The 13,428-nt window shown below is 44.9% G+C and overlaps 1 long non-coding RNA gene across 2 annotated transcripts in view; it reads left to right on the top strand.

The window, feature by feature from the left end:
- The window catches only part of LOC133255012 (uncharacterized), a 30,712-nt gene extending 21,267 nt beyond the window's left edge, over positions 1-9,445 (top strand). For both annotated transcript variants that reach the window (XR_009738832.1, XR_009738831.1), the window contains 2 exons: positions 412-2,059; positions 7,082-9,445. This is a non-coding gene — a long non-coding RNA (uncharacterized LOC133255012). The remainder of the gene's footprint in view (positions 1-411; positions 2,060-7,081) is intronic.
- The last annotated feature ends 3,983 nt before the right edge of the window (positions 9,446-13,428 follow it).

Here is a 13,428-nt window from a genome sequence, read left to right as displayed (position 1 = left end):
AGGAAACTTTCTATGCTCCTGGCATAGGGAGGATACTTTCCCATGGGAGATTTATTTCCTCCTTTCAGGGAAGAGAGGGTGTTGTAGTGTTTCTTTTTATATTATTTTTCCCCCCACTGGCTGTTTCCTAGGTAACTTTAATTCAAAATAATCACTGCGTCATAGCTTGAGGCAGACTGCTCTGAGTCCCAGCAAGTCCAATGCCAGAATTGATAGTACGCAGGGCAATGGCATACCATCAGGACCGCCAGGTGATTCCTACAGTCAAGTAATGCAGCGGGCGTTCCTCAGAGCTGCAGGTGACCACAGGAACGTGGGATGGACCAATATTATCCAAATCCTGGGTGGCTCGGTTTGGCAAATAAGTGTAGATATTGTAGGGGAGGCATAACTTTATCTCTACCCTTTTAGGGTCTCTGCTGGCCCCGAGAATTAAACTGACATAAGACAGAAGCACAAGCTGGAATCAAGATTGCAGGAGAAATATCAGTAACCTCAGATATGCAAGTGACACCACCCTTATGGCAGAAAGTGAAGAAGAACTAAAGAGCCTCTCGATGAAAGTGAAATAGGAGAGTGAAAAAGCTGGCTTAAAGCTCAACATTCAGAAAACTAAGATCATGGCATCCAGTCCCATCACTTCATGTCAGATAGATGGGGAAACAATGGAAACAGTGAGAGATTTTATTTTTTTGGGCTCCAAAATCACTGCAGATGGTGACTGCAGCCATGAAATTAAAAGACGTTTGCTCCTTGAAAGAAAAGCTATGACCAACATAGACAGCATATTAAAAAGCAGAGACATTACTTTGCCGACAAAGGTCCATCTAGTCAAAGCCATGGTTTTTTCAGTAGTCATGTATGGATGTGAGAGTTGGACTATAAAGAAAGCTGAGTGCCGAAGAATTGATGCTTTTGAACTGTGGTGTTGGAGAAGACTCGTGAGAGTCCCTTGGACTGCAAGGAGATCCAGCCAGTCCATCCTAAAGGAAATCAGTCCTGAATATTCATTGGAAGGACTGATGCTGAAGCTGAAGCTCCAATCCTTTGGCCACCTGATGCGAAGAACTGATTCACTGGAAAAGACCCTGATGGTGGGAAAGATTGAAGGTGGAAGGAGAAGGGGATGACAGAGGATGAGATGGTTGGATGGCATCACCGACTCAATGGACATGAGTTTGGGTAAACTCCGGGAGTTGGTGATGGACAGGGAGGCCTGGTGTGCTGCAGTCCATTCGGTCACAAAGAGTTGGACATGACTGAGCAACTGAACTGAACTGACCGAAGACAGATTGATAGGAGAAAAGTATACAGATTTTCCAGAGGACAAAGACGACCCCCCAAGAAACCAATAGGCCACAGTGCTCATACGATAGGTTGAACAAAGAATAGCAATTGTGGAAAAATTGCTAAAGTTCAGTCACTCAGTCGTGTCCGACTCTTTGTGATCCCATGAATTGCAGCACTAGTGACACTAAAGGGAGATGAGAGTAATCTTAACAAGGTCTGTTTTTGTACAGATTTCTCTCTGCCTTGACTCCCCATCTCTGGTGGTTCTTTCCTCCTGTTATCAGGAGCGTTAACTGAGTCAAGTCATATGGCTTGCAGCACAACAGGCCAATAAATCAAGAGACGAGCTGTTGGGGCAAGGAGTAGTGACTTTATTTGGAAAGCCAGCAAGACTGAGAAGATGGAGGACTAGGGTCCCAAAGAACTTGTCTTACCTGAGTTAGAATTCAGGCTTCTTTTATAAGAGGAAAGTGGAGGGGAGGGGGAGGTGGCTGATTGTTGCAAACTTTTGGTTCCGGAATCCTTTGTTCTTGCAATGTCCATGTAGGTCTGGTCACAAAGTTCCTATAAACCTCCAATGAGACAAATGTTATTCTCTGTTCTGCAACATTTTTTTTTTTTTAAATCTCTATGTGAATGGAAAAGTGTTACACCTTTAAAGGTCAGAGCCTTGAGAATGGGCCATCCTGTGTATTTCAGGCTACAGACAACATTCTTTTGCAAAAGGTGTAGAGCCAGCATGACTCAGCACAGACAACAGAGCACACAGGTGAGAGCTAAAGGGGTAGATCGGTGTGGAGGCAAGGTCACTCTTCTCTGTTACAGGAGGGGTCTTTCACACGGGAGTATTAATTCCTGCCTTCAGGGGGGAAAGGAAAGGTCAGAATGACATTCTTGCATCTGCTATTCTTTAGCTAAAAATAGCCCTTATGCCAACGTGTCATTTCAAAAAAAAATTTTTTTGGCCATGCCACTTGGCCCATGGGACCTTACTTCCCTTCAGTTCAGTTCAGTCGCTCAGTCGTGTCTGACTCTTTGTGACCCCATGAATCGCAGCACGTCAGGCCTCCCTGTCCATCACCAACTCCTGGAGTTCGCTCAAACTCACATCCATCAAGTTGGTGATGCCATCCAGCTGGTGATGCCATCCAGCCATCTCATCCTCTGTCGTCCCCTTCTCCTCCTGCCCCCAATCCCTCCCAGCATCAGTGTCTTTTCCAATGAGTCAACTCTTTGCATGAGGTAGCCAAAGTATTGGAGTTTCAGCTTTAGCATCAGTCCTTCCAGTGAATATTCAGGACTGATTTCCTTTAGGATGGACTTGCTGGATCTCCTTGCAGTCCAAGGGACTCTCAAGAGTCTTCTCCAACACCACAGTTCAAAAGCATCAATTCTTTGGCGCTCAGCTTTCTTCACAGTCCAACTCTCACATCCATACATGACCACAGGAAAAACCATAGCCTTGACTAGACGAACTTTGTTGGCAAAGTAATGTCTCTGCTTTTGAATATGCTATCTAGGTTGGTCATAACTTTCCTTCCAAGGAGTAAGCGTCTTTTAATTTCATGGCTGCAATCACCATCTGCAGTGATTTGGGAGCCCCCCCAAAATAAAGTCTGACACTGTTTCCACTGTTTCCCCATCTATTTCCCATGAAGTGATGGGACCAGATGCCATGATCTTACCAGGGATGAACCCCATCCCCCCTGCAGTGGAAGTGCAGAGCCTGAACCACTGGACCGCCAAGGAAGTCCCCAAGGTGGCATGTTTTGAGATGACACATTCTGCCACCTTCATCATCTTTTCCTGTATTCAAATGCTAGATGCAATCACAGTTACTTTAATGCTGTTCTAGTCTAAGGATGATGGAATGCTATTTTGCTAGAATATCCTGGGAATCAGGGAAAGAGGGTCAAGCTCAAGAATTACGCTCTGCCACTGGCAGCATCAGAGTCACACCAAGTGAGTGATAAGCCTACCAGGATATCACAGAGTTCAAACTGATAGCACTATTTATGATTTGAAAGTATGTTAGAAATTTAAATCTCCTTTGATGTATTTGTGCCTCTAAGAAATACAAAGGGTTTTGGTGAGAATTAGGTTTCTATATTACAGAGTGTTAAATCAGACTTTTCAAACAATTCCTAGGCAAAACTTACAGAATCCAAAAGCATTTCCTAGATGTTATTCACAATGCCTGAATTACAAAGAGTTTTATTTAGGGTTATTTCCCATAATTCCAAATACTTGCAATCTAGTGTTTTCCTTTGATATACACCCTACCACTGGGGAGGGTAAGATATGTAACGAATACTCTATAGTTCATAGAACTGGACAGAACCACTTCAGAACCTGTCTATGAAGCCAAATATAATCCCTTGTCCCTGTTTTGTAAATTAAAAGGCTTCAGTCTCCCAGGCCTCCCATGAGTCTCAAAAGGTTGGTTCAAGAGTTAATGACTAGGAAATGTGACGATGTAGAAACAAAGAATAACTCTTGGGCTGGGAAACTGGTAACACTTTAGACTATAAATCTGTCACACAGCAGAATCACCGAATACCCAGTTCCCTGGAAGATAAAGGCTTGACATACATTCCTAAGTTGTTTTTACAGTAAGCAGATTCCCTACCACGTGAAAACTGGTGACCACAAGCACATGGACCCTAGGCCAGTTGAAACCAAAAGTTTGATGATACTTGAAACCACTTCTGTGCCAACCAAGCCGAGAAGTGTTCATGAGCTGATTGCGAGCCTGCGACCCCTCCCTCACATTGCCTTTAAAATACCTCCCCTGAAAGTCATTGGGAAGTTAAGGTCCTTTGAGCATGACCTGCTCCTTCTTATTTGGAGCCCTGCAATAAATACTCTTGAACACTAGTTTACTTAGGGCTTCCCTGGTGGCTCAGATGGTAAAGAATCAGCCTGCAATGCAGGAGACCTGGGTTCGATCCCTGGGTTGGGAAGATCCCCTGGGGAAGGGCATGGCAACCCACTCCAGTATTCTTGCCTAGAGAATCCCGTGGATAGAGGAGCCTGGCAGTCTACAGTCTATGGGGCCGCAAAGAGTCGGACACGAGTGAACAACTAAACATAACAAACATAACAAATGCTCTGGACTTCCCAGGTGGCTCAGTGATAAAGAAACCAGCTGCAAAATGGGAAACACAGATTCAATCCCTGGGTGGAGAAGATTCCCTGGAGAAGCAAATGGCAACCCACTCCAGTATTCTTGCCTGGGAAACCCCATGGACAGAGAAGCCTTGTGGGCTACAATCCATGGGGTCGCAAAAGAGTTGGACACGACTTAGCGACTGAACAACAATGACGACAGTAGATACTCTACTTTTCTTTACCACTACCTGGTGTCAGTAGATTGGCTTAACTGCACGTGAGTGAGAGGACCCAAGATCGGATCCAGAGTGCCCCCAAGTAGGTACCTGGTTCTTAAAGCCATGAACTGTGTCTGTGACTGTGGATCATCTTTGGTGTTCTCCACTACCCTCCTCATATACCATATTGTTCTGCAAATTGTTGGTAGTTTATATTGGCCACACTGCACAGCATGTGGCATCTTAGTTCTCTGACTAGGGATTGAACCTGTGCCCCCTCCAATGGAAGTGTGGCATCTTAACCACTGGACCACCAGGGAAGTCTCATTGACAGATTTTGTAAAGCTCTCCACTGAGTTCTATTACCATATATAGACTTAATATATATTTATTATATTACTATTAATATTACTAGTAGTAATATTACTATTACTAATAGACTTACTGGAGAAGGGAAAGGCTACCCACTCCAGTATTCTGGCCTAGAGAATTCCATGGACTGTATCATCCATAGGGTCACAAAGAGTTGAACACTACTGAGCGACTTTCACTTCCCTTCACTTCCACTTCCTTCACAATAATCTTGCTATTATATATATATATATATAAAATCAGTTGCATTTCTAAAAATTCTTAATGGTGTTATTATAAAATAATTATGTGTTTCTTGAAACAAATGCAAAAGGTACAGAAAGGTGTAAAGAAAATAAAATCAATCATAATTGTACCATATAACAACAAGCATGGTTCACAGCTTCACATTTAACCTGGACTCAGAGATATTTTTCTGCACAAGAATGGATTTACTAGTGCACAGTTAATAACTTGTTTTTTTTCACCCAATTATTATCTAGAGATTTCATGTCATTAAATATAGATCAACGTCATCATCTTTAATGATATTATGTATGGGCTGTAATTTCAACCCCTATTGTTGAACATTTAGGGTATGGCCATATTTTCTTTATTATATGTTAAAGTTTAGTGGATATCTTTGCATATACTTTTAGGGGAAAGATCGCTGGGAGTGGAATTATTGTGACTACAGTTTAAACCCTGATTATATCCTAAATTGTTAAAAGACATTGAACACATGGACATATGTCTAGTTTCCCCACCTTGACCATAACTTCTAGAATAGAAGGCTTGTATGCCTAGGTGTCCTTTACAAATCCTAGCACAGCCCTGGGGACTGGCAGTGGTTTTGGCTGCAAGTTATGGAAACCAGCATAAGAGTAGTTTACATCAAAAAGCTGCTTAGTTAGCTCACATAATTAAGAAGTCTGGGTGTAGACAGCTAGGGGTTGCTGTAGCAGGTGGGTAGTGTCACCAGGGACCCGGGCTTCTTTCCCCCTCCATTTCAGCACACCCCAAGGACGCTATGTCCTTGGGCTTGCATCTGACCATGGAGGATGCCTGCCTCGTCACCAGGCGTGCTATCTTCCCACACTCTCATCCAGAGAGGAAAATATTTCCCAAAAGCCGCTCATGGAGAATTCCCCTTCTCCCTTTTGGCCCAGAACTGGTTACAAGGTTTCTTCCAGCTGCCAAGGAGACTGGAGAGGTGAGTCTTTGGTGTTTCCAGCTCCTCCTGTGAGAGGAGGAAGTCAGGAAAAGGCTGTTGGGTGGGTCACCAACAAACAGAGCCCAGTGCCAGGGCTCACATCTGCCCTGAGCTGGTATCTAGATCATCTCCTTTCTCCTTTCCTCTTAGTCTCCTGTGAAGAACTAATTCGTGTGGTGTCACAGTAGCTGTGGCACCCTCTGGGACAGAGTTCTTGGGACTGCCTGGGACTGACAAAGACTCTTGAGTCAGGCTCCTCTGAGCCCACTTCATGACTATGCCCTAACCTCAGCCTGTCCTTGCTGGGCTTGCATCAGCCCAGTTGCAGTAGCAAGAATCCTGCTAAGTAGGTTTAGGGAGATTCCCCCACCCTTGATAGCTGATCACTCTGGCTGTCTTGAGCAAGAATCCTGTTGATTTAGTAAGAATGCCCCACTCATGATGTCTCCTCTTAATGATTTCCCATCCACTGATATCCCGTCCCTCTCCTGGCTCCTTGGCTATAAATCCTCACTTGTTCTTGTGTTGGGAGTTGGGCCTGATCTCTCTACCCTACTGCAGTAGTCTTGACACCTACTATGATGGTCCTAAATAAAACCTTCCTTCTCATTTCAATAAGTGTCAGAATTATTTTTTTCTATAACAGTTATGCTACCCTGACTTCTTCCCACCTGAGCATTTGATGGGGCTTTTTACTTGTTCTTGTGGGGGTCCTCCAAGAGAAACTCAGGCCCCATAATGGCCTGGGGCTGTGGAAGGTGGCACCACGGATTCTCAGGGATTGAGAAAGACTTGGATCGCTTCCAGTTTTAAAGGCTCCCTGTGAATTAAAATACAAAGAGCAGAACCCTAACAACATTATAAAATTTGATTTATTTTAAATGTTTGCCTTCAACAGATTAGTCCATTAAATACAAAGGAAACACCGCAGTGGAACTGGCTGGGATGATCATTGAATTGGTGAACAATATTGACTCTTGGCGCACTGCATCTGGGGTGATCAGGATGAAGGCAAGCTTCAGGTTGAAGGTTGAGCATCATCTCCTTAAAATGCAGGTCTGTGCTTCTCAGTATTTCATTTGGAGGTCTTTGTGAATCTAAATTTGAGTGACTACATGCATGAGAGACCCCAGAAACAGCCCTCCGGAGAGCCCTGTGATCCCCTCAAAGGACGCAAGGCCTCAGATGCCACAATTTCACAATTAGCCCCTTGTTTCATTTCTTCCTGTCTGATTTCTCCTTCCTCTCCAGTCCCTGTGTCCCTCCTCTCCCAAACCCTCCCTTCTCTTTTGATCCTTTCTTCCCCTCCCCTTCCTTCCTCCTTTTGAAAGTTTGGTCCTCTTGGGCTTTGGGAAGGACTGGAATCTGGGATCTGACTGGGAGGCTGGCAAGGAAGAGGGGAGCGTGCACCTGTGGGGTCACACACGGGTCGCATCCGCTTCTGCCTGGGAAGGCGGAACTGAGGCTGGTGTGTGCTTCCCTGCCCTGGGGGGTGGGGGGTGGGGGTTGGGGGCAGACCTCCCCCCATCCCCTCTGCTTCAAGTTCCTGGATGTGGTTGTTGTTGTTTAATCGCTAAGTCTTGTCCGACTCTTCGCGACCCCATGGACTGCAGCATGACAGGCTCCTCTGTCCTTCGCTCTCTCCTGGAGTTTGCTCAGATTCATGTCCGTTGAGTCAGTGATGCTGCTCTAGCGGGATGTGGTGACACCCAGCAGACACTGACATGATAAAAGGATCAACAGTGTCCACCACCCCAGCATCATTTCTCCAGGATTGCTCTTTGTCGAGGAGGTCCTTAACCACCTCCAGGCGGGAAGCATCTTTTTCTTTTTCCTATGACCAGAGTGTATTGGAGGGTGGGTGGCCTCTATTTCTGCAGTGGCCACTACCCCCAGTGCTGATCAGGAGTTTGATTAGTTGAGGCCGAGAGCAAAGAGACACGGTCCTTGTGTCCTCGATTTGGGGTGAAATCCTGGAACTCCTTGGCTCTGAGTGTCTGTCCTTCTGCAGCACCAACTTCCCTACCCCCATTTTTTTAAAAAATCTCAGAGTCTTAATGGAGGCAAGACCCTAATAGTTTGGGGCATCTGGTCCTCGTTATTGGCCCCCCAGGTCACTCCGGAGCTGCCTGTCAGTCTCATCCACATGGCCCTGGGGAGGAGGGGGATTCTCTGCTGCTTTGCCTCCCAGAAACTCGGAGCCCCCCGGGGCCCTGTCTACACAGGCACTCCCTCCCGGGGCTCTGCTGTGGGCATCCTGGGGGGCTGTGCCCCAGACCAGGGTGCAGACACCCCCTTGCTTTCTCCTCCGACACCAACCCAGGCAGAGCCTTTCCTGGACTTTTCAGTCATTGCCTATAGTCTTCTCTGTTCTTCCCAAGTGTTTAGACTTCGGGGGTTGGAAGTGGAAGTGCTCACAGGCAGGTCTTAGCTTCTTCCCCTGTCACTCCTTTCTTGAAAAGAAAAGAACAAAGAATTCAGGATTTGCCTAAAAGAGGAGGCGGGCGAAGGGAATAAATATCTCAAAAATGTGACCCCGCTTCTGAGCACTCGTCACACACGACAGATCCCGGCCTGCAGGAGGTGGTTGTTGAAAAACGAATGAGTGAGAGAACGAATGGAAGCTGGGCGCCTGGCCTAGAGCTGCAGCTTGGAATGCACATCCCAGCCCCTGGCTGACCTGTTCCTGTGTGTCCCACTGACCTCATCCATAAAGGAAGGATGCGATTAGATCATCTCCTGGATTCCTTCCAGCCCCCTAAACTCTAGATTTGGTGTCCACACAGGAAAAAAAAATGCCATCATTCCCCTGACCTTGACCAGGGCAGAAAGTTTCCTGAGTAATTCAGGCTCATGCACACAATTGCCTCCAAATATTTTTCCCTTCTCTCAAATGCCATCTCCTCGAAATCATCAAAACAAGCTGTTGAGAGGGCAACATTGTAAGTTTGTTGCTTACAGTGATGTGGAGAACCACACCCAGAGCAGGAGGACCAAGCTGGGGGATTTACTGAGACTTTGAAGACTGGCTTTAGGTGACTCTTTCAATGTAGAGGGCCCATGTTTGATCAGGATTGCTAAGAACTGTGATTTAATATTTGTGCCGACTGAAAAAGATGCACAACGTGAGAGTTGCGGGTTAAGTTTTATTTGGAGCGATTTCTCAGAGCTGTCACTATGGTAATTTTCAAACCAAGCTAAAAACCAATACAAATATAAATGAATATATGTTACTAATAATAAATATAAATGAATATATGAATATATGTCTTTAGCTCATTATTAATGAGAGCTGGTGAAATGTCACAACTTGTTCAAATTAGAAGTCAAACGCAAACATGTATGGAGTAAAGGAATGTTGAAATATGTTTACAAATAGATGGAAATTGGCTTTTTTCTTCTGGGGAATTGAGAGGGAAGTCAATTGAACTTCCATAGGGCAGATTTTATTTGTATGTCCATAAACAAGAGTTATTTGCATTGCTATCACTTATCTCCAATTTACAGAGTTGTAAAATAGCTCAGAGGCCATGAAAGAGTCCCCATAGCATCACAGTCAGGTCACCTGGAAGAGTGTGCTCTAAACGATACATAGTTTTCCACTGAAGCACTTTTTTTTTTTTTTCCTACACAATATTTATAAAGCACTTAATACTTGCAAGAAGTGGTTGAATACACTGGAATGGATAGTCTGCTTGGGGACTCAAGGCACAAAAACCTGAGCTATTTCTTTCCATCGCTCTGATCTGTGACATGTTGACTATAGTTCCTCCAAGTGCCACACAATATTTACAAATTGGGCTCCATCATAAGGTTTCCCCTGGGGAAGAACAAAAGGTTCCACTGCTCTAAAAAAAAAAAAGTTTGAAAACATGGACCCTTGTTCAATGACTGCACTTTTATCGAAGAGAAAGTTAAGGTTTGGAGAGCGGAAGTGACCTGCTCTAGGGCACAGAACTTGTTAACAGACCTTCGGTTGGAAGATGGGGTTTGAGGATCAAGAAGTGTTCCTTTTGGCATTAGTTGGTGACACAAAGAACTCTCCTGGAAGGAAGGACTTAGGGAACAGGCTGTGACAGATGGTTTTCATCTCCTGTGCTCTTGGATGCTGAGAGCTTCAAGCAAACTTGCAACCTGTGTTAAATATCATTGTTTCGAATCCCTAATTAGACCTTGGAATTTGGCTTAAGTGCTGCTTAGAGGATGTTCATTAATAGTGTTGACAGGGACACTCAGCATTTGTAAAATTCTTTACAGTAATCTAAGTCCTAACATTGTTCTGGTGCATTAAGGAAGCATGTTCGCTCCCAGCTGAAAGATGACTTAAGTTCAGAGGATGGAGACTGGCTGATTCTGAGTTGTTTTTCTAACGTTCCCACTTTGAATTCAGAGCTTTACAATCCTTGCTTTCATCAGCCCAAGGAAGCTCCTTGCTGAATTACATCCAGGCCTTAATTCGCCAAAGTTGGAGTCATCTGCTCTTGGCATTTCCTAACCAATCTCAGTTTCCTCTCTCTTGGCCATCATGTTGTCAAAAACCCTCATATTCTTGTTTGCATGACCAGTTTATAGAGGAGCTTTGTCTCCACAGACAGACCATGGTTCCATCTGGCCCTGCCACCGAGAGCCTTGTGATTCCAGATGGAAAAATCCCATCCATCCCCCAGTTTCCAAAGCAGCCCCCCTCCCTGGATTGTTTTATCTACAGCCAGCAGCACAGAGCCTCCACAAACAGTCCCTGCAGGGGTGGAAAGAGCCACTAATGAGGGAAACAGCTCTCTTCCATCCTCAAACCCTGTGAATGGAAAAATTCACACAGCTGGCTACACTGGTTGACACGAAGTGCTTTAGGACAAAGAAGCTGGGGAGGACTTGCCTTTATCACAGTTGTTAGGAAAAGGTCTACTGGTAAGAATAACAGTAACGCCAAGGAAAATTATAACTTTTCATCGTGACTGTAGCTATTCAACCATGTGAACTCTTTTTTTTTTTTTTTTCTCTCCAAAAGATATCTTTAAGGAGCCCTAAGCATTTAGCTGGAATCTTTTGCTCCTGACCAGTTTTCTCCATGTGTGTGTGTTTGGGAGAATAAAAAAGAAATGACCGGATTTTCTTTTGACATTCTTCTCTCTCATCCACCAACCAAAAAAGAAAGAGGAAGAGAGGAGGAGGAGGGCAGAGGAGACGCGATCTGAATTTAAGGTCCAAAATCCCAGCCACCCGGAGAATGTCTGGGTTCTCCCCTTCTCCCTTCTTCCTTCTCTGTCTCACCGCCTCCCCTGGAGGCATCTGGGGCCTCACTCTCACCACTTATTTCTTCCCCTCTCTGCTGCAAGGGAGTCCAGATCTTTGGTTATCTGTTGATCACGTTGCAGTTTATCTGAGCCCTGTGCTTTCAGAAAGCTTGAGAGCTAAGACAGTAGAGAAATTGCCAAGGATAACCCTGCCTTCACAGATTCAGCTTATTCCCATCCCACCCTTCAGATAGGACCCACCCCGCTCCCGATGAGATCCATCCCGCCCTTCAGATGAGACCTGTTGTCCACTGTCCTCCCCACTCTCTCACCTTTATAAAACCCCAGGCCCCCCTGCCTTTTCTCTGCGATGTCCTTCTGCCTTAATGAATGACCTCCCTCTTGTAAGAGCCTGAATAAGATCACCTCCTTAATTATCCGCTGCTGCCCATCCTGGGAGTCTAAAATAGAACCATAAGCACATTTGGAGTTAAGAAGGGGAATCACCCTAGCTGGTCTCGGGAAAGACATGAACATCACCCAGTTAATGGACTGGAGGTAAGGGTTCCCTGAAGCATGCATCCTCCTTCTGGCCGTGTTTTTCGCTTCAACATCTCAGAAGCAGTTGCCTTAAGAGGGAGTTTATAAATATGCCTATGAAACAAAACAAATTCACACTGTGAGGTGGAGTGGTACAGGAGAGGAGGTGTCCTGGAGACTCTGTAGGTGCGGGGCAGGGGCAGTTTTGTTTCCTTTACAAAGATCGGGGGTTGCTCGATGACCCACTGACTGCCGGACTCTTTCCCATTCAGTACTTGTTCTCTTATATGTTGCTACTGCCGGGGGGTTGTGTGTTTGTACAGGGTTGCCATTTGTCAGAGATTGTTCCCAGAGGCCTGTGAGACAGAGACTTTTATTGGGGTCTGCTGGAGGAAGTTGGCTTTTCAAAATCAGGAAGCTTTTGGCTTGTTATTATTTATTTTTTTTTTTTTTAAGAGAAAAAGCAGAGCTTATTTATTCATCCATGCAAGAGCCCTCAATAACAAGAGTAGTCCTTAGAATCTGGGCCTTATCTACTTACACATCTCACTTAGTAGGGGAAATGGAAGAGGAGGAAAAAGACTTATATAGGAAGAACAAGCAGGTTTCTTTAGGAAAGACAAATGGGTTTTAGGAAAACAAACTGGCCATTAGAACATTTGTGATGGTGTTTGTTCATGTAGGTCCTTCCATTTTCTTCATCACTGTGAAACTCTCCCAAGAGGGGACTTTTTGAAGGTTTATTCTTGGTCTCTCTCCTGCCCCAAAGAGGAAATTTATGATGATCCTCATTTCTCAGAAATTTCTTCTTTTAGTCAGATAAAGGAAGCTCCAAGAAGACTTCTTTCTGCATCTGTTGAATCTCAAATATCTTCAGTATAAAATAATCTTGTATCAACTCTGGGGCTCTGAGCAGGTCTCACACAGGGATGCACAGAAAAGCGATAATAGTGGTTATGTGTTTGTAGGGCAGGAGATGGAGGCAGGTAGAAACTGAGAGGTTGGGGACAGGAATAAAAGGAAAATATTTGGGGCACATTTTTAATTTCTTTTAAATTCTAGACAGATATGAATGTGTTGCCCATTCAGAAAAATTTAAGGTCTAAACATGTTTCTGATCCTTTTAAAGATAAGTTTCAACCCCCTATTTAAAAAAAGATGGATTTTTGCCTCATTAGCAAGCCCTAATAGGATCCAGCCCTGCTGCTGCTGCTGCTGCTAAGTTGCTTCAGTCGTATCCGACTCTGTGCGACCCCATAGACGGCAGCCCACCAGGCTCTCCGTCCCTGGGATTCTCCAGGCAAGAACACTGGAGTGGGTTGCCATTTCCTTCTCCAGTGCATGAAAGTGAAAAGTGAAAGTGAAGTCCCTCAATCGTGTCCGACTCCTAGCAATCCCATGGACTGCAGTTGGCTTGTTAAATAGAAAAAGGCAATGGCTTCTTTGGCCCTAGTGTGAGAGAGGCTTGGGA

Source organism: Bos javanicus, chromosome 10 (genome assembly GCF_032452875.1).
Source record: "Bos javanicus breed banteng chromosome 10, ARS-OSU_banteng_1.0, whole genome shotgun sequence".
In the NCBI taxonomy this organism is placed as follows: domain Eukaryota; kingdom Metazoa; phylum Chordata; class Mammalia; order Artiodactyla; family Bovidae; genus Bos; species Bos javanicus.
This window is presented reverse-complemented; position numbering and strand designations above follow the sequence as displayed.